At 34.1% G+C, this 22,761-nt stretch overlaps 1 protein-coding gene across 5 annotated transcripts in view; it reads right to left on the bottom strand.

Annotated features, from left to right (window-relative positions):
- The window catches only part of Mctp (multiple C2 domain and transmembrane region protein), a 237,975-nt gene that overhangs the window by 111,972 nt on the left and 103,242 nt on the right, over positions 1-22,761 (bottom strand). The gene's annotated exons all lie outside the window — the stretch shown is intronic.

Raw genomic sequence — 22,761 nt, 5'->3', positions numbered from 1 at the left:
AATTCAAAGATATAAAGCTTGTAAAATACTAAGTAGGTCTTTAGATCGATTAAGGTGCTATACATTAAAGTATAAAGTCGCGGTACCTTTTATGTAACGAAACACCATAAACCCCATAATTACGTCAAAAGTCTATAAAAATACAGGGGCGGTGTTGCTACAGGCTTGTCACGATAAAACTGTGTAACAGCCATGGGCGCGGCGGTCGTAATATTGCATATTTTATGGAAAAATGATAAAAAGTTGCGCGTTATGGTGTCAATAGCCATATATGATCCTTTTGGGAGTCGTGGGGAGTAAATGTGATGGGTAAATTTGGGTTTTTCGAAATGAGGCTTTTTCTAATTAAAAAAAGTGATGATGTTGCCTGTATTTTGACGAAAAATTTGTTTGTTGCTTTTAATTTGACTTATAGTAAATGCTTACCAAATACTGCACGTCCGTTGCGTGTAAGAAAACAAAGTAAGTGTAAGATTATAGACGCACGTTTTGTTGCCTAATTTATTTAAATATTACTCTAACAGTACCTACTATACATGTAAGTTATAGGTACATGGTTATTGATTTTAAACATAAGACATAAAATCACGCCTTTTTCTATAAAGTTAGGCAGAGACCAGAGAAGACGTAGAACGAGTGGTAAATCATGGGCGTCGTAGACACTACTTTGGCAGTACATTTTAAGCGTCAAACTCTTGATACTCGATGTCAATAAAGAATCGTGCTTCTGGCAATAAAGAGCTTTTACTACGTTACATACACTTAGACCTATAAATAACATATTTCCCAACATTCCTAAACATTTGTGGTTCAAAAATTTCTTCAATCTTGTCAGCATTTTTAAGGGTTAGACCTCTTTTCATATCATTACTACGACGCAAAGGACTCTTGCAAGGAACCGTACAATGCTGACCGTAAAGTTTGGTTCCCAATATAATGATCTATCCTTGTCAAAATGTTACTTATGGTTGAGGACACAAAATTGACCGAGCCATAATAACGTATGGGTATGTCATAAACTTTACAAGCACAATGCTCGACTTCTCGACTGTTGGCTAACATGCTTAAATGGTTTAAGTTCGGCTGTAAGAAAAGGATAGCAATATGCAAATTTTATAGTTTTATCCTTCTCGCGCGGTAGTTTGGATTGATTAAGCTTTAGAATTTGAGACCAGAGCTAATACTTACCTATGTGGTTGAAAGTTAAATTGAATTCCGCTTCGAATGAAGCAGAGAATGTGCTTTAATTTGCAGTGCAGAAACAGGGTTAATGAAATGTTGACATTATATTTCCAGTACCTAAGCTTATCTATCAGTAAGTTATGCATGTGTATTAACAAATTCTTTGGTTTATTATGTCCCTTTTGTATATATTGTATAAATATTTAGTAGATTAATTTTAGAAATTAGTTGAATTGCTGTAATACAAACAATTAATAATTAACATACAAATCTTTACAAAAAAGAGAAAGATTATCTCATGTGCTTTGCATTCAGTTTGAAACACCCTTAATTCGAACTCCAAAAACAGATTAATAGCTTAAATAAGCAGATTTATAGAAAACCAAAACAATTTACGAGTTGTCCAAGAAAATGTGTAAGCTCAAATAGGTACTTTACCAAATTCAGACATCTTTAAGCTTAACTAAGAACCTCGGTATTTAAACATAACATGGAGAAGTCAGTCGAGTTAATGTTCTTTTCTTACAAATGTAACTGAAATATGTGGACTAGCTTTTTCACGTGACTTCTGTGGCAAGATGAATTGGTTTAAAATTTATATTATATTATTATTATACTTTTCTCTCCTATGGCTCTTTTATAAAATATCCGTGTTGCAAATTTAATAGAAATTCATTTGGTAGTTGGGCGTGAAAGAGTATCTCATCTCATCTTATCTAATCTTAAGGGTGGGATGCGAGCATATAGCCCGCGGACACATCGCCCATTGTGGCTTGCGGGATCATTGTCGATCAGATCACTACGTAAAATCCGTAAAGATTAACAAACATAATACATATGTATATCCTCACAAACTGTCGTTCTTGTAATATTGATAGAATAATGTAATGTATGTATGTGCAATGTGCACACATCTTCAGGATTGCACGTCCCTCGCTCTTGCTGATTGAATTTGTTAACAGAACGCACGCTTATGACCTACTTGCATTGTTCTAGGAAATTGAATCTACGTATTGAATATCTAATCTTATATACCAACTATTACCTCCGTATTGAATCCGATTTAAAGATTCTTAAAACAATGTGAAAATTACGACAGTTTTGTAAGACAAATCTTTAGGTAAAAAAATTCAAAGGAATAGCTGAAAATAAAACGCATTTTAAACGTTAACTGCTTAAAAATATGTCTATCAGAATGTATCCCAAAAGTGTAATAACTCTGAAAATGTTTCTACAATAACTGGATGCCTGTACAATATTTGATAGCCTATAAAATAGTAAGTTTAATTTCGATTTTTATGACAAACAAGGCAAATTTAACTGCACGTTTGGCGCAGTGGTTTAAGCGGTCACCTCGCCGCAACAACCGTAGCGCCGCGTGTGGTGGGTTCGAATCCCACCCGGGACAAATCTTTGTGTGATGAGCACGAGTATTTGTTTTGAGCCTGGATGTTAATGTATCTATATAAGTATGTATTTAGACGTATATAAGTATGTTTATCAGTTATTTGGTTACCATAGTACAAGCTCTGCTTAGTTTGGAATCAAATGACCGTGTGTGAATTGTCCCAAAATGTTAAATGTTATAATGTTAAATTATTTCCGATATTGTGTTATCATAAATCGTTTCCTGTAAAATATCTAAATATCTAATTAAAAGGCATCGTTTTAGCTCCGATTACAGTTCAGTTGCATACAGTGTTTTTCACTCTTACTCAACTTTGAATTTGAAAAAGACAACGCTATTTAACTATCAAAGCATACGCCACAATTATCAGTAAGACAGGAAATGTATAATGCTATTTGTAACTTTGCAGCTATGTTAATAAAGTTCAAAACCTCCAAATAATATTAAAAACTTTCAGCTTTATTATATGCATAATCTTTGTTCTTAAAGATTATGCAGATTTTTAACTTCAAAGGTAAGAAACTCACATTTACATATGTATTTTTATTTTGTAAGCGTGTACAGTGTTCGTTTGAGAGAGAAGGAACAGAATCAGTTTGTTCCCATATTCATGATTGTGTCGGGCATAGCGTTACGCTCCGTTGAACAAATTCCTACGAAAACCGGTGGTACATTTTGGGAGTACTTACCCCTACTATTGGTGAAATTTCGAGGAAATTCTTCTAGGATAATAATCGCAAGGTGCTGCAAAAACATACTCAATATTAAAATTCATATTTAAACGTGAAACGGTAGGAAACGGGAACAGCTTGTAAGGAAGCAGAAGTTTAGGAAAGATTTTTACCCAACAGAGTAAGTAAAAAGGGTATGTGCTGACCAAATAAATTCAAATAAAGTGAGTATCATAGACTGAAACATTTTATTAAACACTCATTTGATACCAACGAAAATATGACATAGTGAGGTCACTATGTCGTATTTCTACACAAAAATTTTCTACATTTTTATATTTTACTAGCGGACCCGACAGACGTTGTCCCGTCTACACGTCTTTTATTTGAAAATTTTAAACTTTTTTAATAATCTAAACCATTCTTAGATCGCCATGAACACACACAAAAAATTTCTTCAAAATCGGTCCAGTCGTTTAAGAGAAGTTAAGTGACATACACAATTACAGAAGAATTATATATATAAAGATAAAGAGTAGCTGATTTGACTGGTAGGCAAGTACCCTATTCTACACTTAAGTTTTGTTTTATGGGTGAGAACTCGTAGTAAACCATCAGCTCTATAACAAAATACTCACTAGTTTGATATAGCGCTTCATCCAATTCGAAATGTACGGAACATTTTGCAATAGAAATATTCCCGTTTCTACTTGTTAGATGCCTTACTTGCGGTTCCTTTAACGAGATTAAGGTCTATACAATTTTGTCACATTATATAACTATTGTTACTAACATCTCTCTTATGTATGTCTATCTTGAACTATCTTCATAATAAAGAAAAAAATATTAGGTAAAATCATGTATCAAATTACAGAGAAAACATAGACTACATAAAAATAATCACTTTGGGAGAATCTCAGACCAGAATGAATCTTCTTTTTCTTATCCTAAACCCGTGTCATTGGCATAGCACAAAGAAAACACATGTTTTGTCTCAAACACATGCTGTAGGTAAAGTAAAATGTATACAACAAATTCTAAACTTTGTGCTACCCCTTCTGTAAACTATTTCCAATAATCTAGCCCTATCTATCTTTCGGATATATCTAAACTATTTACAACAAGGCATCAGGTGTCAAACTGAAGTAGGTCACTGTTTAATCTCCTATCCGTGCCTATTTCGCTGCCAACTACATCGAATGGATGTTTAGAATTCAACCCAAATGTGCCTAATTAGGAAAAGCTTTGTGTACAATAAATTTATGTGTATCGAATTAATGTAAAGGTGACTTTACAGCCAGATATACCTAGCAGATTAAGGTCTTGTTTTACGGCTGATGCATATGTGTTTGAAACCTATAAATTAAACTATAAATTTTAAACCTATAAATCGAGTAACAACTAATGCATGATCAAATCCGTCAGTATTCGAACTGAGAACCAAAAAATATTCAGAAGCTGCATAAATGTCCGTGAATAATATTCTTTGCAAATAACTACATACTTGCATTTTAATTTTTTTTTTAATATGGTGGTTTAGCTGTCAATTGATTGCTCCTTCTGTTATGTGTAAGATTAGCAAATACTGCACATCGCAAGAATTTCACATTTCACAATTTAAACACATTAAATATAATAAATTATAATTATAATATCTAACTACTAGGAAAATAACTTAATCTCAAAACAAAATATTCACCTGCGATGCGATCCAGCATTTTCAAAAACTGCATTTTTACAGATATCCCACTTTCACTTCAAAACGCAAGATCTTCAAAATCATTGCATCCTTTTAGATGAAAAAGGACAGTGATATTTATCTCTTTATCTTCATCACACGATTTTTGTTGTAAATATATATTTATTACTTCAAAAATGTAGACAAAGCTGATAGTTCTATCAAAGTTGTTGATAGTTCTATGAAAATCGGTCTACACAATCTAAAGTTTCATGGGAAAACACATAAACATTACTACTTAAGAATCTCCTCGCAGTTAAAAACTAATCAACACTAATCACTTCTTCTATCACTCACTTTTCTATTACTACTCGTGATTCAAACGCAGAAGAAACACATTAACATCTAGTCAGAACTGTCATTCAAACAGACAAGAACACGTTAGAAGGTGAACGAAATTAAACGATAATAGAACGAATCTACTTGGCGACGCCTACGCTTGTCACTTGAGATGACATTGTGCGATCATTGCTAGAAATATTGTTGGGTTCATGCTGATAAATTCATTTCAGGATATTTGGGGAATAAATTTGTTAAATTGGACGTCTGTGATTTCAGAGGTAGGCAACTGTTTATTTTTTAGATGAGTGTATAGTAAAGTTTTAATGGCGATCATGGCTATAAGTTTTATTTCGCTAATAACACAGTAATAATAAAATAATTCAAAAATATTTTGAAGTCACATAATTCAACGTCTAAGCAACTATGTTGAAACAACAGCTCAGCAGCTGTGTATCTAAGTTTCGCAATCCCTTCTTTTCTTGGATGAAGAAGCCCGAAGATGTCGTCGTGATGTGTTTTAACATATTTTTCAAAATTTTTGAAAAAACTTGAAATATAGTCTCGCTTTATTATCTTTAAAAGTGGTTATGAAACTTTAAGTATGGGCTATTACAATTAGTAAAATTTTACATAATGGTTGAAGAAATTAATAATTACTACATTCTCTAAACGGTACTATAGATACTGAGTACCAGGGAAACATAGGTACATAGAAGATTTCAAAATGAGAATTCCACATAATAATATGAGATCCGTGATAACCGAAGTGGAAACCCTAATCAAACATAGAGGGCTCATTACTAGAACCAAGAGGCACTGAATTATTAAACATTCATGAGAAATGCTTTATTCAAGAATAGATCATGTAGGTGCTTTACTGAATTACATGTACGTGTTCGTTGAGATTACAATAAAAGGAGTAATAATAATATAGAACTGTATTTGTCTAACTGTAAGTGTGTATGACCAAGCAATTTTGTTAATAGACTCATTGGCTATACAGAAATGCAGTCTGAACAATAGTAAAATTATAACGCGAATAGAAATTAAAGAAATTAATAAATAAACAAAAATAGTCTATTGGAGTGTTGAATGACAATAATTTTGGTTTTCGTTGTTTTGGGGCTAAGTCAAATAGAGTTCTAGACTGAGGACATTGTATTATCACATGACCTTTAAAATTTCGCGGTCAATTTCAATAACCGTTTCTGATAGGTGGGTGAGTGGGCGGTGGACGTCTACAAATGATAGTTTGTTGGCAAGATAACAAGAGTTATTTCCCTAGACCTAGTATTTAAAAGCAATTCATAACAATATTGCCATTGATTATTATTATTACTGTTTTAAATCTGTACAATTGGCCGCAGAATAAAATATACGAGGTGTTGATGTGAATAGAACGTTCAACCCTCGTCATCTTTTCAATTCACAAATTTGTCTTTTTAATAACATCCCCGCTTCTAAGTTTCCAAGTGTTTAAGTAAATTTAAAGAGGACTTGTCGCGTCACTCTACCAGTGCTTCAAGCGAGTCTTCAGAATTCTCACACTTTGACTTCAAAACTGATTTAAATATTAGACTACTAATTAGCTTAGTGAATAAAATAAAGTTTGAAGTTCGTGTAACGCAGTGGATATAGGGTAACAAATGTTCTGCGACATGTGTTGCCAGTGACGTGTCGATAAAAGTGGTGCGACATTGTAGGACTTTGACGTGCTACCGACACTAGTCGCACGATGTTGCCAGATTATAATACGAGAATGTCAAGCGATATTGCCCTGGCTTTGCTTGACATGTTGCCAACAAGTCGTGGGACAGTTGTCCTCTAGTGTATTTCTGACTTTTGGGTAAAGAAGTTAGTTAAGTTGGCTCTTAATCGCTTCTAAAAGCTGTCTTAACGTACGGCCGTTCTTATTGACATATGATATGACTACAAACTTAGGGCTACTATTATGAATACTTAAGCAATAAAATTGTAATCGAGTAATTACCCGACCTGAAAACCAAAACCGAGACCTCGTAATGAGCAGTCACATACACTACCACTAGTCAACAAAAGCGAGTTCAAATAACAGCAGATCACAATATTCAAATGATTCCCTGAGGCCGTCATGTATCTAAATGCAAAACTCATGTAATTAGAACGCAGAGCAGACAAATGAGCTATCAATCGAACTGTCATTAACAATGCTGAATATTTGATAGCAAATCTGTAGGCAGTAGGCACAGGTAATTTACGAACAATGTTGTATTTTAGATAGTAGTTTCGGAGATTCTATTACTTGTGAAATATATTTAACTAGGATGACTGTACTTTATTTTGTTGTCAACCTAGCCTTTCTTCCAATTATATTGGAGTCGGCTTCCAGTCTCACCGGATGCAGCTGGATACCAGTATTTTACATGGAGCGACTGCCTATTGGACCTCCAAAACCTAGTTACCTGGGTTATAACGTGATACCCTCCGGTAGGACTGCGTAACATGCCTTAAATTAACGTGCTTTCCGGAACACGGAGGAGCTCGTTATGTTTAAGATAGTCACCCCAATTGGTATAAAAAACCTCAATTATACCTTCTACTTTGATACCTAGAGTTGATTTAAACAAAATCAAAACTGAATGATTCCAGCAAAACTTCCAATACAAATATTAAACGTAGCCTAAAATCACATAGTAAAGTCTATTCCTGCCGTCTAACTGTTATTTCTGTCTGACTAAAGGTCAATACGTCTGGCGGCAGTCGAGCCTGAAATTATATCATAATATGGAACTAACGTTTTGTAGGAAAGGACTTATTTCTAGTTTTATTGTGTGTCTGGGTGGAGAATTTAATTTACGAATGGTTTAAGGAACGTTTGTGAATTCCTATAGTCCCTTTTGCAGTGTAATATTAAAACGGGTTAACTATTTTTAGCATTCTTCTAGTTCCTTGCTTAATAAGTAGCATTTTACAAAAACTGTTTTTACGTAATAAAGTTAGTTTAGTTAGTTTCGTAGTATACGAAAATAAATAGTACTCTAACTAATACCGACTTTTTCAGTTTTATGTATTTAGAGAGACTACAACATAACCATGCTTCGTGTAATATACAGGTTAGGTTCATCAACAATTGCGAAGGATCAGAATTAAGCGAAATCAATCAAGTTAAGCTATAGTTCAACTACAAAGTGTTTGGGGAGAGGTAATTGCAATTATTGCGTCCTATTGCATTATTATAGTGCAATAGGACTGGACTTTGAATACAAAATTTTTCGATCATCAACCCTATTTCACGGTCATGGAACTACTGCTCAAATAAGAACAACATTCGTCTCTAGGGACCTCAACAATTTTTATCACTACAACTTTAGACTACACGAAAAGCCTTGAAATATGAACTAACAACTTTACACACGAGACGCCTATGTTAGCTAGTAAAACTTGCCCAAACATAGTCCGTGTGTGACGTCACAAGACAAACTTTAGTTAAGTTTACTTAAGTTGTTTGTAATGACAGAACGTTAGCCGTCTCCTTTCGTGCTAGGTACTGTGTGTTTATAATAGTAAAAAGTTGTACGATATGTAGGGCGAGAAGAACACGCAAGATGTTTAAATGTTTATGTTTCTAAAAAAATAGCTTGTCCCCTTTTACATAGGACTAATAGTGTTAATTTATGCATACGGGGTCGGGTCTTACAGGCTTGATATAACGTAAGTCTGTATCTAAGAATGCGTGTAGGTCCGACTATAAGACATGGGTTTGATCTGTGAAACTTGATTAATAACGGGGGTCTTGGAAATAAAATTGGTTAGTTTTATGGTTACTTTTTAGTAAGTAATGAAAAAAATGCTAACAATTTTATTAAAATTCGACAACAACCTCGAAATCTTGTGTTAATCGTATTTAAACCTACGACTTGTCGATGTAAGTCCGGATATCTTAATAATGTCCTCCTAGCCGATATACGGCTACGGCGGTCAGTTTCATTGAAACTGGCCATCTGTGCAGGACTTTGTTTATAGTGTCCAAGTGTGTGCACAATACACAGGTACACTCTCTATTCCATCACTCTCATAGTTTGGTGGGACGGATAACCGACACGACCAGTGAGAGGTCAGGCGCAGGACCGACGGCTTTCCGTGCTCTCCGAGGCAGGGAGGTCTTCGACCTCAACTTCCCAACTCCGGGCAATCTCTAAGAAATTCTTGACAGAAAATCTTAGAAAAGACTTTTTGGCCCGACCCAGGATTCGAACCCGAGACCTCTCGCACCGCAGTCGCATATACTACCGACCGCGCCACAGAGGCAGTTTCGGATATCTTAACCATTAGGTTACTGACTCATAATATTATACACATTTAATAAACCACTCATACTCAAATTCTGTTTCATATTTTCCAACATTGCATACCACCACACATAGCTACATAAATAAACCTTGTTTTATTTAAAGTTCAATTTAGTTCCAACGATATTTCAAATGAAAGAAAAACAACGTTACGACGCGCAGTTAGAATTTCCACGAACTTGTTGCAGTCAAAGCGCTGTTGCTGGAATTGCTTCAATGTAGTAAACAAATTAATGTTTGGACAGCATCGATTTTATGAACTAGCGAAATGTTGCGCTTGTTAATAGTATTTATGGCAATATATTGTAGATAGATGTGTTTATGATTACTGTAGAACTAAACCAATGTAAGAATTTTTCATGAATTTGAATTTATCAGATAAAGTAATTTCAAATAAATGGTTAATAGAAATGCCAGTTGGGAAGGCCCTAGAAAGAAATACAAAAATCATATCAGTGATGTCTTACAAAAAGGTCAGATGCATAGTACTCATTACCGGTACTCCTGTAGATAAGGTGTTTGGATGTGAATGAGGCAAGGGAAATTTCCAAGGATAAGGGAAAAAGGCATTGACTTGGGTTCTTGTAAGACTACTAGTTAAGTATTTTATAATTATTTACTAAAACTAAACGCGAAATCAGACCACGTCCTATTCACCCATCTACAAAACGACGGTTGCCTAACATCCATAAATATTGTCATTGTAAACATTTTCTAGGACTCCAACTATTCCGGCTAGAGGAATGAGTAGTCGTTTTAAATACAGGGGCGTATGCTGTTGTGCAACACTTCAAAGCCTAGATTTACGACACCAGAGCCATCAAACAATGAACAAGGGAAATATCTAAACTACGACTTCCTCATTTTCGTAGCGTTCGTAGCACGGTACAAAATATGCGATTTGATCGCTAGATGGCGCTTTACCGCTGAAACAATATGTTGGTTCTATGAAATTAATCGAGATGGCGTTCTCAGCGTGTATGAATAATTAATATATATAATATATATATACGTATATTTCATGGTGTCCCATAGATTGGACTCATTTAACAATTTATGAATAAGTGTAAGATAACGTATCTAATAGACAATCTCAGATAAGAAGTAGATGTATGAAATAATCTGTTAACATTCTACTTGTTAAGTTTACCAATATTAAAAAGTATTCGAGTTAATAGTGGTATTATAGTTACTGATAAGTGTACATGAGAGGATACTTATTTATGATTGATAATTCTAAGAGACAGTTATTTTCTATATCTTACAAGATTAATCGCAGGTTTTGCGACTTCACTACGGAGACTGATAGATACGGACAGAATTTAATTTGAAATTTTTGATGCATATATACAAATATGTATAACTGCAGCTTTAATCAATTTACTATCCTGGTTTTTGCATTCAAAATTCGTATATCTTTAATACTTTTTACTAAAAAAATATTCTACTAAAACCCTGTAACGATTACTCATAGTTTAATTAATCTACTTTGCATGTACGTAGTTGTTTTCACAAACATGCAAGACCTATTTCACTAATTACTTTCTATACATAGCTACATATTACTTACGTTACTTAAATTCTAACAATTTGTTTTACCGGGAACTAAACGTGTTTTCCATAAGTAATTAGAATTTCGTTTAACTTAGAATTTGTATTTTAAGCTGTCGTGGTTTGTTATATACACCACGCCCATTAGGTAAATCTGAATGCTGAGATATGTATATAAAAATATACTGACATTTCGTCATTTATGTATACAATGTTAGGTTCATGTATCATGCAACAATATATCAGTAGAAGCTTCCTTGTACACCTTAAATGATCGTATTTTTTTTAGATTAAAAATTATTTGAAAATATTTTTTTTCTCGTGAAGAACACTAATGGCGCTGATCAATATTTCATTTTAAAATTCTTATTACTCGACACTCGATAGTCGATAGATAGTTTGGAATTAATTATGCAATAAGTTAGGCAGTTGGACACAAGTTCTCATCCCTCCCTATTTTGGAAAGAGACCTTTATCTTCTAGTGGGACATGCGTTAAAAAAAATTTTATTCAGATATCTACTATCAAATTTTTCACACATTATTATTGCTTCCGTGTTGTTCTCTTATCTCCTGAACATACCTTGTATAGTAGTATAGTCCTCCTGATAATAGAAAGCCTAATCTATTATCTCTACATAATCATTTACCTTTGTTTATCGAGGGATACCCATAACTTTTGATAATGGTCACCACCTGCTATTAATTGCAGTGATATTGTTTGACGATGGTACAAATAAGTTTCGGTTGTAGTTTCTAATGACATTAATACTGTTTAAAACACATTATTAGAGAAAATAATATAAACTAAGGTTTAGTTTTTAACGTAATTGCGAACGGAAAGAGATAGAAACAAAGACTTAATAACGTTTTACTTAGAAAGGACGAGACGTCTGCAGACCCGACTGACCCGGCAGACTATTTTTCTGTATTTTGTTTTTGCATTCATATATTTACCTATTTGTTTATTATGCTTTTAAACGGCTAAAACGTTGTAGTTTTCTACAAAATTTAGAAGAACGGTAATTGCAAACTGGGCATCTATCATATTTTTACATAATAATAATATTAATGTGCAAGTAAACCTGCATGGTAAAGCTAGCAACAAAGCTATTAAAAACAGATTTAAGTTTTATAAGCGATATGAAGCTTCAACTCATTTAAAAGATAAAATCGTTTAACCCTCATTTTACGACAATAATAATGGGTCCCGAATAAGTCTGTGCGTGTCATAGAAAAATATGTCTTATAAAAATAACGCCGGGGCATAAAACCCATAGAATTATGGCGCCTTTAACTGTCTATTAAATCATATGATTCAATATAATTTTCTTTTCAAAGAAACCTTTATTGTTCGACTTTAATAAGCAGTTGAATCGTGAGAAATATACAGCTGACATAATATTATTATGTTCTGAATTATATATTATTAAGGTGTTATTTATAAATATTTTATTAATTTAACACCTAGAATGAATACTTATAATAATTCCGGTCGTATATTCGTTGAAGCGAAATATCGTGAAAAAGTTACTAAAAGGATTTCTTAAACAGTTCATATTTTCAATTAATTTCGTTTGGCGGAAAGCAGTACCAAAGTACGTTCCACAATCATCTATTTTTCCTTACCAGAATAATAATACCAGAGTATCAAACTGGGTACCTACCCTGAACATAATTTAACACTGGAATAATTAATTAACAACCCAACTTTCAACTCATCCTCAAAAATTCCAAAATAAATAGTTGCAAAACTAAAACAACGAAATACTTCAGTCGACCTTCCTCAAAAGCCTTCTATGAATATGAAACAGTACTCAGAACTGTAATTACAGTCAAGGGTCCATCGAATATCGACCCAACTGTTAGTTTTACAGCCAATATCTTAGAAACGATATTAAAGCTTCGTAGTATTTGAATATCGATTCTATTAATAAGTTAGAACTTTTAGGTATTGAAATGTTATAAGTTGAAGGATATGTTAGTTGTGAATTAGAAAATTTATATGGTTTCCTATATTTTTTCAACCCGTTACGCGCCTGTTGATACTTAATATTAATACCTTAACGAAAACCGATAAAAGTTAGTTATTTCACTTATAATAGGACTCATGTCACAGCATATGTTACCAGCTACGTTTGTGATTGAAATAAATGTCTTTAGGGCACACAATGTTTTTTTAAGTTATTGAAATGATATGAAAATAGTCAATTTATAGCCATAGCTACAAAGAGCTCGATTTTGTAAAAAAAATATATACTTTTTTACGCGCTCGGTATATACTACGCTTTATATTTACCATTTTTGTTTTTAATAAGAGCGGGATACGCAAAAATTTTAACATTATTTGCCGATTTTTTAAACACCTTTGAAATTTATAACCTCCGGATCTATTAGGATATTCACAAGAGCGTATCATCGTACCAAGCCGTCAGGATACGTCGCTCGAGGGCTTATCATTTTAATCTTAATGTGTATATCAAAGCCTGATGTCGGTGTCACTCACTTGAAGCATGGAGTCTAATGTGAGTTAAATGGTTATTGATGAATGTTCGGAGAGAAAATTATTTGGAGTTTTGGTGTAACTTTATTTTTATCAATATAATGTCCTTCTAGCTGTAGCTCGATTCACTACTACTATCGACCACCAACAACCAGCTTGTCATCGAGAAATTTGTATGAAAATCTGATCGGCGCCTCTAGCGGTTGTCGTAGAAACTATATTGGCAGTACATTCTAAATGTCAAACTCTCGGTACTCGACAGTACAGATTATACAGAATTGCGCTACTGATATCCAACTTCCGTAGCTAGTTTCATTCAAACCTGCTAGCGGTGCAGAACTTCTTGTATAGTGCCCAAGTGTGTGCCCAATACACAGGTATCTTACCGTTACCCACGCGACCAGTGGGAGGTAAACCACAGCATCGACGGCTTTACGTGCTCTCTTCAGCACGACCTTTATGATCTACAACCTCAACTTCCCTACTAAGTACTTCTAAGCAGAAAAACTTAGGAATAAATAGCTAGAGAACATTAGCAACTAATCTAACACAAGACAACACGAAGATTTAGCTTTGTATTCTTGTTAGTAAAATTTGAACATATATAAACAAACTCCACTCTCCTACAAAAAATATAATTACAAGGACAATCCCTAACTGAGTTAAAACAGTAATTAAACTGAAAGACAAAAACTTTACGAAAGGAACCATAAATCTCTCGTTTTATTATACAAAGCGAATAACTTGCGAGGTCGTTGACCTTATGCCGTGACTGTATTACGTGTTAATTGGAATGCCTCGCTTATCTTCCAGTAGTTACTTGATTAGTAAAATGAATAAGCATAACATCACACTTGTGTTTTAAAAAAATATTTTATAGTTACGTTTTTTTTTTTTAAATAATGGCCGCAAGATGAAGAAAGTGGTAAGTGAGTTTATTAACAGAGAGTACAAAAAAGTCACACATAATATACAAAATCGACTTAATTAAAAAACTGTTCGCGCCATTTGGAATCTGTTAAGTCTAATTTAAGTTAAGGCTTTGAATTTTATTATTATTAACATTTTACACATAATTAACTTTTTCAATCCATGAACATAGTATTTACTAGTATTATTCAGAAATAAAAAAATGTTTTTTTTTGTGCAGGTTGCACTGGTCATGGCCGCAAACATGCCTTGCAATAACAGGTTGAAACCCCGTGTCATATTATTTTTTACTATTATTTAATTTTATGCAACGATATAAATACCTCCAGCAGTACCAGAAATATTTCTTCAATACTCAAAATAAACATTAAACTCATCCGTAGTGTACATAAATATCTTCAAAAACAAACTACAATTTGGATTTTCAGTTTTGTTCACACATCACAAACTACAACCCGTCGAAAGCTTTGTCAAACACGTTCGTGCAAACATATCATGCGGGTTTATACCTCACGATACAACCTTTGTCACTCGACACATGAATGTTGCAATAGCCGCCTGAATATTGGCTCACGCTGAAATGTGTAACCTCATATTTGACGTGTATTGGTTGAAGTCAGTCAAAACGTTTGTTACACAAAATATTTTGCTAAAAAACACGTCTACAAATAACGGGATATAAATACTATGTGTATGTGCCCAACCCGCACTTGGCCAGCGTGGTGGACTCAAGGCCTAAACCCTCCCTCATTACGGAAGGAGACCCTTGCCCAGCAGTGGGACAGTAATGGGTTAAATTTATTTTTAATAAAATAAAATAAAATTTCTTTATTTACACAAAAGATACTTACTTACATTTAGTTCTTATATATGGTTTTTCACAAATGTTGGAAATTTAGATTAGGTAACTAAAACTGATCCCCAAAGTAGGTCAAAGACCTGTATCTTGGGAGTCAGCGTTCAGTCGCACAAAAGTTAACAGTACTTTTTGTACAGGTGGTCGCTGTTTACACTATAGATAATGCGGTTGTATGTGTGTGTTTGTGTGTATGTGTGTGCTTGTGTGTGTGTGTGTGTGTGTGTGTGTGTGTGTGTGTGTGTGTGTGTGTGTGTGTGTGTGTGTGTGTGTGTGTGTGTGTATGTGTGTGTATGTGTGTGTGAGAGTGTGTATGTCTACAGTTTTGGTGGTGGTGGTGGTGGTGCGTGAGTTTTTGTCTAAGACAGTCATGTAATTAGCTTATAGTATGTACGTAAGTAGGTTTTCGGTTTTTAGGTAGTCAAGTTGTTGTAGCCAGTTTGAAATTTTAACTTCTCGTCTGCTTAGTGTAGCAATATTTAGTTTTTTATTTATCTCGTTGTATAATTTGGCGCTTATACTGCGAGTTTGTCTTCTCGCGAAAGTGGTTCTACAAGCTACGCGAGGACACACGGAAAATTTGCTACGTTTATTTGAGTCCGGATAGGGTACTTCGCGATGTTTCCTAAGCACAGCTATTAAAACAAATAATTTTCGTACTGAGAGGACCTTGCAGTTTTCGTAAAGGTTGACAGTCGGGTATCTGAAGGGTTTCTTTGTCATTACCTTCAGCACCGCCCTTTGTGCTCTCTCAAGTTTAATTAAGTGCGTTTTTGCAGCGCCTCCCCAGACCGAAATGCAATATTGTGTTATGGATTGACATAGCGATAGGTATACAAGCCTCAGCTTATCTGGCGGTAAGGCATCTCGTAGGGACTTAAAAACGCGTATCAGTCGCCTCACTCTAGCTGTAACTAGGTCTATCTGTTTATTCCATTTCAGCCTGTGGTCAATTTGTACGCGCAGGTATTTAACATCTTCAACTCGCGTGAGTTCTATGCAGTTGCATAGATCTTTGTTGGAGCATGTATGGGCCTTAATTGTGAAATTCTTTGCAGGGTCGGTAATTTTACTAAGTTACCACATAGTTTTTTTTAAATACTATGTGGTAATCCAGGCTATAAACTGTTTGTAGGACGTACCTCTACCAGTCTCAAAGGCAACTGGTCGAGTTTTCACAAAAAAGCAATGAAAATAGCTAGCCGGTTGTTGATATTCGATAATGGTAGTTGTTCGAAGGGTGACAAAACATGTGTAAAAAAAGATTTAAGCGTCTCTAGCGGATGCTGTAGGAACAAAATTTTAAGAAAATGTACAATGGCAAACTTTCGATACATTATAAATTCAAATATTATATGAAATATAAATTGGCTGTATAAATTTGCGCTACTCTGGCACAAATTGCATCAAAATCTGTTCAAAAATTTTGACGTGAAAGGAGCATTGTGCCATTAGCGTGCTATTATTTCAATCACACAATCATTATTAAATTATCAATGACAATAATAGTTATACCGATTATTTATTAATAGAGTAGTTTTAATGGTTATTCTATTTCACAATATGCTGTAATAGTTTCAATATTTTCAAACTTTGAGTGGCTTTTCAAATATTATCGATATAACAATCATCTAACATCAATACAGTTGCTATCTACCTCTATGGGAAATGGATTAAATTTGTATACGGTCATTAAACAACTGTTATTATCCATTTTCGAACCGTAAATATTTATAACGAAAGGGGTATTGGTCGTAAATAGAAAGGGGTTTATTTTCATAGTTATTTGGAAGTGAGGATAATATTTTAAGTTGCACTATTGTATTGTGTTCTTAAGTGCCGTACGATCAAGAAAAGTTTTTAGATGGCTGGCTAGTGATAGTGACCGAATAAGAGGCGGAAGTTCACAACTTCAGTAAACCACTAAATGAGTATACAAAAGTTACTGGCCTGTTATCTTTCTTAGACTTTCTGAAATGTTTTCCAGCATTTTATACTAATTAAGTTTCGATCATTAATTCCCACCACAAAAACAAGGTACTAAGTTTTAGAACTTATTTTACGTCTAACATAAAATAGTTGTCATCTAACCAGACTGAACTGTCCAAACACTCTCTAGGGATAGTTTAACAAGAAATAAATCAGATAAGAAGCACTGGCAGGCAGCCAGAACTTATCGTAACCTCCTTCGAATTACACCAGGCCGAATAACGCTGATGGTTTAGTGCAAAAACTGATTGAGAGTAGATGGGCAACAAAATGTTGGGCAAACACAGAAAGTTTGTTTGTAAAGCACTGCCTATTTCAGAAACGAGCCATCTTCGATTCGATTATCGAACTGTGTATAGCTACTAAGCAATGAAATCGTAAGTTTTTGATTAAGCGACAGTCGTCGAATAGGGTTTCAATTGCTCTGGATATATGGAAGAAAATTCAAAGGAAAAAAAAATATGTGAGAATATAATATTATAAAATTTACTGAATTTATAAATTCATCAAGCGTGCCTGAAAAGTCGCACTATGCTATTTTTCTAAATAAGTAATTATCATTGGCATTTGGTGTTGGTCTTTACCACAAAAGTGGTAAAGACCAACACCAAATGACAATGGTTGCTCAAATGTTGTCCGTGTGTGAACTAAAGTTTCAAGTATTTTATATCGGAGTTTGCTTATTCAGCACGAAAATTGTTCAGTGTTAGTCGAAGTTTTTCAGTTCCTGTTTCATGTTACAACGAACTCACCTGTAACAAATTATAGCAGGTGATTCAAAGCACTTTTTTTTTAATATAATGATATTTTTTATGTGTATATTTAAAAGCAATTAGCTTTTTTATATATCTCGTTTAATAAGAAGCCTTTACTGCTTAGCCGATTTAGATATTATATGCAAAAGGAGACTTTGTGACTAAAGCCCAAATGAAAACGCAAGAAAATATAGTTTTACATAACTTTAATAATGTACTTTAACATTACTACAATTAAAACGCTATTTTCTTAATACAATTACACTTAGTCACTGCAAAAACCATTAAACGATAAAACCATATTTAAATACACCTCGTAAAATCAAAAGTACATTTGATTTTACTTAAAACAATCAAGCAACTCGATTCCTTACAAAAGCTACTATTGGAAAACAAAAGCCGACTTCCATTACCTTCGTCGCAAATAAACAAACAATCTCTTAGCTTTAAATAAATAGAATCACAATAATGACTGAGTAACACTTAAAAGCAAGGAATCAACAATAAAGGCTTTCGTTTCTGAACTGAACAAACAATTAAGCATTGTTCAGACACTTCCATTTCCAATTAATGGATTTGTTATGAGTTGGCTCAATAACATGGCTTTTTCTTATATTTGTGTAAGCATTTGGTAGTTCTTTATAAAACCAGATAGGGTATAACTAAAGTACCTATTTTTAATTATTTTTCGGTTTCCATACTCGTTGGGTGTAAACGGGATATTATTATAGAGACTTTGCTTGATTTGTTTGTCTGTATGTCTGTATGTCACCAGGTTGTATCTTATGTACCGTGGTAGTTAGACAGTCGAAATTTTCACAGGCAGTAGCGTGATTCTCTATTACTATTGACTGTCGGCAACCGGCTACTGATTAGCATCTCTAACGGACGCCTTTGGAACTATATTTACAGTACATTAAAAATGTCAAATTCTCGATACTCGTTAGTACCAACTGTAAAGAATCGCGGTCTTCATGATGTATTTCTGTTGCCATTCCAATTTATTTTAAACCATACTGGTTAATAACAGAAGTACTTAATACCTACAGTTGAACAAGCTATCGACTTGCAAACTATGGTATTTTTTTGTTAATTTCGCGAGCGCTACGCCGTGTAAAATGGATTCTGTTTTTCAGATCTAATGTCGTTAGAGTAGCAATTCCAGTAACTACGTTACATAAAGTGCGAGTTTTGTGTAGGTATTTGTTTTTCTAGATTTCAAATGGCCAATTCAGTTTTAGTCAACACAGGAATGTTTAGGAAAATAAAATCTAAATAGCTAGAGTAGTTTGTTTGGAAACTACAGACTCACAGTTATAATGTCAGATGTTATAATGTATAAGTCCATCAAGTATAATATTTATTTTTAATAGAAGATAAATAAACATTTAAAAATGTACAGAAATTCCGGAGATTACTCTTTACTTATTACACGAACTCTTTCTTTCACTTTCTACAAACTTTAGATTTAGCAAACCTACAAACGCAAGCTGACAGATTGAGTTTCAGATATAGTTGAAATGGCTCACGAATTTGCATCCCTTCAGCACTCACCGGTCTTCAATCCTCTTAACCACTCGCAGGAGGGTTTAAGAACACGTCCGTATTTACGAGTCCCGCGAGAGCATTGAGTTGTTCAACCTTATTGACGCAGATGGTTGGAGAAAATCAATCGCACATTAAAATCGGTAGTAAAGGACTATGTTTTTGTCTTTGGGATTAAAAATATAATGGAATATTGTATTGAGGTGGAAGCAGTTTAAAGGTTTTTCTGTTCAGTATTAATTGGTATTAGTTTAGGTAACGCATTGGAACCTCGATAATGCAAAAGACATTTAAAAATTGAATTTTAATACACTTCCATGAGTGTATTGAAATGCACGATGCCATTTTATTGTTTTAGTAATTTTGCTAGAAATGTCAATAATAGCTGTACCTAATACAGCCTAAAAATTTTAAAAGAAGGATATTTCAAATTGAAATTCCAAATATCCTTCTTTTTACGAGTATTTAAAATTGTCATCATTTTTAATATCGAAAACGTTGTTGCTTGAGTGGCGAAACGGAAATAAACAAGCAGTTAGTTAGTTTTGTCTACAATTTCTATACATAAGCATTAGGTACTACACGCCTCATTACCACCTAAGGATTGTGTGGTCCAGATAAGTATATCGTCGACACTAGCTAGTTGGAGCCAGGTGCCATTTGACGCAGCGCCAACGTATAAACCACTCGCAGATATTGCTTCTATCTGCATACCAAATCCAACAAAGGAATGGAACATACTTGTAGTCTTTGTTACGCTATCCTATATATTAGGTCGGGGAAAAACTATTTTCGTATTATAGTATGTATGAACTTGTAATAAAATATTTTCTCTATACAAAACACCTCGATATTTGGGTACCTCACGTGCTCACTGAAAGAAACCTAATGAACCGTGTACTCATTTGTGATTCTTGAAGCCAAAGAGATTTTATTACAAGTTCATACATACTATAATGCGAAAAGTCTTTTTCCCCGACCTAATATATTATTATCTTTTAGATAATTTTTCTTTTGTCTACCGTTTGGCTGCATGGCAGCCGCCACGCGCCCACTGCTCTGTATGTTATAAGGTGCCATTAGAAACAATGATCGATTCGCCGAAATTCTTCAAATAAATCCCTTTGTTGAAAAGCTACTATGAGTTGGTTACTATGAGTCTGATTCCTACGACACAATTGAATTGTAGATATTTCAAAGTTAACGCCTCAACGTATTTAAACGATCGAAAAATCGTATGAGATGGAATTTTACCCATCTTACAAATGTTTGTTTGTCGTATGGTTAGTGGTCAACCTAGTGTCAAAGTTGTTCGCCGCCCGAGAGGCGTTTGACATGGCTTTACGACTATGATCTTATTAGACAACAGCCGGAACCGACTTTTTACGTGCCCTCCGAAGCACGGAAACCCCCAACTCAAATACCACTATACGAGCACCCATCAATGGAATGACTGCACCAACGGTTGCTTAACCCACAGATCATTTACCGACCGGTGAGCGCAATTGGATATGGGCGCAGCTACAACGACCCATAAAAAACTTAGCGCAGCGGTGTTGTAATATCTATTTCTACTTGCAAGTACGTAAAAACATCTTAAGCCAATGATAAATGAATTTCTGCCGGTAGTCGTCCCCAATTCTACCAAAATTGACAACTGATGTGCTCATATTCGTACCGTATTGGCTCTCAGACCAAATTGCGTTCACGAATTATAGAAAAAGTAGTATATTTCGAGTTTATTCGGTAATTTCCTGTTTAAGCTAACAAATAATCCCGTGATAAAATTGAATTTGTGTTATAGATAGACAATACTTTGGCAATCGTATATCCTAAGAATACCTTTATATTGTAGTATCCAGGAGATAAAACATACCAAAATATTATTTCATGTTAAAATATCAAAGCACTTATATGTATAGACAACCCAATTGGAGGCCTAATTGGAGGTCTAATTGGCCAATCAAATCTTACAGACCAACTGATATAAATGTATCTTTTTGACCCACGACTGTCCTACTGTTAAGCAAGGATTAGAGCTTGCGTCAAACACGCTGGCCAAGCATGGATTAAGGACTTGAGTCCTCAAAAAATATAACAGGCTGCTTGTAAGAAAAAAAAGATTAACTCCTTCATTCTTTTCTGCAAATAAATTATCAAGATTTGCAACGAAGATTTCTATCACAAATTGTTATATTACAAACCCAAACAACAAAGATTCTAAAAATAAACCTGTCAGAAATTAAAGCCTCTAATCTGAAATTAATTTCTCCATTAAATTCCTAATTCACCTTCGCCGAAGTTTCTTAAATACTTGTAAATTCCTTGCGAATTAATAAGTTCAAAGCGGTGTCAGTACCTGATAACGTTTAACTGAACACTTTAGTTAAGCTATTTAATCCTGAACTTAATTAGATGGGTTTTAAGAAGACTAACATGTATTTTATAGAAAAGGTAAACGGTGAAGATGAAAGGAATGATGTTCAAAAGAGAAAGAAGAAAGAGTATGCAAGATTTTCTGATTGCAGAAGACTAGTAGTTTTAAGTACATATATAGGTAATGTTTTCAGTACGGAAAAGTTCATTTTGGTTTTTTAAATAATTGTCTATCTAGTTTCTGTCAACCACTTTTTCCGTGTGAAATTCAATAACCCAAAGAATCTATCCTGTGTGTTTTTATAAAATTCGATACAGAAGATTTTGCGTGAGAGAGTTACATAATTACAACCATTCATATAACTATTTCGCATACCCATGTGCAATATAAGGAAGATCATGATACACATAACACATATCAATTCTTAAAACAAAATAAAAGCAGCCATCTGCTCTTTATCTCAACAACTTATCAAAACTCCACGCATGCCTACTCCCACACTCAAAACTTGAACTTCACACAACAGATAGATCAAAACTAAAGCGACCCCAAACTAAAACCGAACTAGATTGACAAGGTTCAAATTTTCAGGCTCTACGGGGACATTGTAATTAGTACGACTGACGGCTCATCAGATAAGCTTGCTT

This window comes from Anticarsia gemmatalis, chromosome 23 (genome assembly GCF_050436995.1).
Source record: "Anticarsia gemmatalis isolate Benzon Research Colony breed Stoneville strain chromosome 23, ilAntGemm2 primary, whole genome shotgun sequence".
In the NCBI taxonomy this organism is placed as follows: Eukaryota; Metazoa; Arthropoda; class Insecta; order Lepidoptera; family Erebidae; genus Anticarsia; species Anticarsia gemmatalis.
The sequence above is the reverse complement of the archived record's forward strand: the minus strand, read 5'-3'. Positions and strand labels throughout refer to the sequence as shown.